The sequence below is a fragment of the Micropterus salmoides genome, unplaced genomic scaffold, assembly GCF_014851395.1.
Source record: "Micropterus salmoides isolate LMB-PRFRI ecotype aquatic unplaced genomic scaffold, ASM1485139v1 Ms_hic_scaffold_10, whole genome shotgun sequence".
NCBI classification, from domain to species: Eukaryota; Metazoa; Chordata; class Actinopteri; order Centrarchiformes; family Centrarchidae; genus Micropterus; species Micropterus salmoides.
In genome coordinates, this window is record NW_024040041.1 from 14,049,162 (window position 1) to 14,053,116 (window position 3,955).

General features: G+C 36.0%; 1 pseudogene; it reads left to right on the forward strand.

The window, feature by feature from the left end:
• The first annotated feature begins 3,105 nt into the window (after positions 1-3,105).
• On the forward strand, positions 3,106-3,687 carry LOC119917214 (annotated as a pseudogene).
• The last annotated feature ends 268 nt before the right edge of the window (positions 3,688-3,955 follow it).

The following is a 3,955-nucleotide window of genomic DNA, read 5'->3' on the forward strand; positions in this document are numbered from 1 at the left end:
GTTTAAATGCTGTTTTATTTTGTGTCATGCTGTGTTCATACTGTTGAATTTGACTGTAAAAGCAGAATGTGATGTAGGAGGAGCTTACTGTAAACAAATTCTCACAGGGATCCAGTTTACATCATATTTAAAGGAGGTTCATAGATTTGAAAACAGAAGCACGTTGTGTGTGAAACCTGGAGAATCCCACAGACTCACCTGCACAACATCTGGGTTTAGCTTTAGTAGCTCAGTTTGGAACTGGATCAGACAGGTTCCTGGAAAAGGACTGGAGTGGATTGCTCTTGTACACACATCTAGTTCTCCTATCTCTTACTCCCAGTCAGTCCAGGGTAGATTCACCATCTCCAGCAGTAAAGTCTATCTACAGATGAACAGTCTGAAGACCGAGGACACAGCAGTGTATTACTGTGCCAGAAGAGACACAGTGAGAGACAATAACAGGAGAGTCATACAAAAACAACTTCCTCCATTTACCACTACCACTGGCAATATTCAGTATTATTTGTTGTTTTTTCCACAATACTGATTGTTACTGTCAGTGATGGAAAGTCTGAGTAGTGACTTATTGAATATTGAAGTTCCAACCTACACAAAATAAAATATTATTCTTTATTTTTAAGGAAAAAAATACAATTTTGTTGTTTGTCCTTTAAAGCAATGTTTCATGCAATGCTGTATTAGTGTAGTGAAACGGTATCTTTGTAATGATATTGATTAATATCATGCATGTGATAAAAAATTTACATTTCAGTAAAAATACAAAAAAGTCTTCCAGATGATTTGCAGATTGACCAACATTTTTATGAGAACAATTTTCCTACACAAAACCCAGTCCACAATTAATTGTTCTTTGTCCGGTCCCTTATACATGACGACAGTGCCGGTTCTACACCAATAGTATTGATGGGGCCAGATGTTTTGTCAGAGGGACACATTCAATAAGGGACAAAAGAGACAAAGGCAATGTTCAAGCTTTCAAAATGTCTTGTTTAGTATATAATGTAATGTTTTAGTATGTTTCAGTAACTTACAGTTATTTGTTTCAGTAACAGGATATTTTCAGTAACTTAGTTATAGTTTTATTAAATTACATTATTAAAAAAAACCCAACAACATTCCTGTTAACTTTAGCTGGAGTTACAGTACATTCTTTGATGCAACTCTTCTTTGTAAGGCTTAATGAACAGGATAAGCTCTAGTATACTGGACTTTCTCTGGATCCCAGTTTGTATTTTGTATCCTACTATAACTTTTGCTAGAAGTTCAATAACACGTTATGTTAACGTTAGCCTATAAAAGCGTTCTTATAATCCGTGTGCTAGCTTGCTCTGCAAAAACCTCTTTGATAAAACAATACTAAAAGGATGGATGAAACACCTCACGTTGTATTTTTCATTTACTGTCATTTACATTTGGTACATAGTTGGTGAGTATGTTTAATATTGTTGTTTGTTGGAGGATCACTTGATAAAACACAAAATTCCACTTTTGAGGGAAATTCATATCAAGCAAGGTTTACAATTTAGGGTTAATGCAAAACCTAGTTGTTTTCCACCTTCACTAATGTGACTGCAGGGAGGATGGAAAACTTTGTAGTTTTCACTGAAACTTTTGTTTTACATAACATTACAGAGTTTATTTGTCTGACTGGGAAATGTCTTGTAATATAATGAAAAGTTTTCTTATTTTTATTCTTGCTGGGGTATTGACTGATATATTTATGTTTTTGGTGTATCCGTCTGTTTTTAAACCACTGTCTCTCTCAGAGCCCTGCACTCCTCCTTTCCTAACAGATTTTAGTCTTTTTATATCAACAATGTATCTCCAAAATCTCCGACTGATGTCCTGAAAATGATTTTACTTATGAACACTTTGTGAGAAAGTCTTCACATTCTTCCTCATAATAAACAACTTAAAAATGTGTTTACCAGTGTGTTGCACAAATAAATACTGAAACATGAAACTCTTGTGGAACCAGTCATACAGTAAACATTTATTCTCCAATTTCACCAAATAGTAACTTAGATCCAAGTCAAATCCAGTTCCTCCCTGTGAGGAGGAGTCAGTGCAAAACTCAGAACTCAGAACTCAAACCAAACAAAAAGCAACAAACTGGTTGCTGAAATTAAATTAATACAAATACTATCCATTTTTACAAATTAAGATCCCATATTGTAAATTATGTGGACTCTAAAGTGAGTCATAAAATGAGAGTGAAAAAAAATGTTGCTGTTTGTTTTATAAAATCACTAGAGGGCAGTCAGTGTCAAATTTTTCTCTCCTCTGTTTCTAAAAGGAGACACTCAGATCTGGTGTTCTCATTGATCTTAACTGGCTGACATTTGAACCCTGGACTGAACTAAAGCTTAACACTCCTGCTGCTCATGTACACTGGATATTACAATGAAGTGGTATTGATTCAGCACATTTTGAATAGTAAAGTTTGACTATGAAGTGTTTACCATCATCAGCTCTATCGGTCCGTGTCAGTTCATCTCAGCAGACAAGAAGTAGATCTCAAGATGAACAGCAGGAAGCCTGAAGGCGCTGCTCCACTGGAGTCTGTAAACACTGAAACCATTAAATGTATTTTATGTAAACCAGAAAACTTACATTTTCATTGTATTTACATGGTCCTGGCTGTTACTGCATTTCTCTTGTTGTTATTGCAGATTTTAATAAATATGTTTCAATTATGAATGATTTATGTTAGTATTTATATTAAGAATAGCAATGATGATCTTGTCTTTGTTGCAATTACACAATAATATACATAATGGTATAATATTGTTATCAATACAATATATTTAGAATTAATAGTTTACAATAAAGGCAAATTTAACAGTTGTATCAAATCTTTAAATGCAGGGACATTCTCAAAACATTACAATAGAGGGTGTAATGAAATTAAAACATCATGTGTAAAACAGAGGTGATTTCCAGGCATGTTTTCACTCTGCAGATATAATAACAGTCAACAGACTCTAGACCAACATTGATGCTTCATGTGTTTGATTCTATGCAAACTCAGTGACCTTCCTTGTTACTCAGCTATAAAAACTTCCCATCAGGCTGTCAGTGGAGTTCACAGCACGTCACTTTCAACATAAACCATGTTTTCTGTAGCTCTGCTGCTGCTGTTGGCAGCTGGATGTGAGTCTCTCTGGATTTGTCAAAGTCAGCAGTTCTTCTTTTGCAGTATAACTTGATCATTTGTTACTAAACATTTCTTTTTTTTGAACAGGTGTGAAGTGTGAACAGTTGACACAGCCAGCCTCTGTGACTGTGCAGCCAGGTCAACGTCTGACCATCACCTGTCAGGTCTCTTATTCTGTTGGCAGCTACTACACAGCTTGGATCAGACAGCCTGCAGGGAAAGAACTGGAGTGGATTGGAATGGCAGCTGCTGGATCCACCACATAATACAAAGATTCACTAAAGAGCAAGTTCAGTATCTCCTTAGACTCTTCCAGCAACAGCGTGACTCTAAACGGACAGAATGTGCAGCCTGAAGACACTGCTGTGTATTACTGTGCCAGATATCCACAGTGAGAGACAACAACAGGAGAGCTGTACAAAAACTACTTCCTCTATTTACCGCTACCACTGGCAATATTCAGTTGTCTCAGAATCACTTTTTTTGCAGTACCGATTGTGATTATCTGTCAGGGATGAAAATTAGTAGTGATTGACTGAATAATGTGCATGAAGATCATGCATGTGATAAGATGATTTACAGTATAATAACATGTAAAAATAAAAGGCTTCCATGTGACTTGCAGTTGTACTACACTCTTTAACTTGATAACTGCCACCTATTTCCAGGAATAAAAATGCCTAAAATAACATCTGTGAGGAGGAGTCAATGCAAAACTCAGAGCTCTTCCACCTCTACTTATCTGACAGTTTAACATGATGGACTATAGGACAGGACTGCTGCTTTTAACTGTCT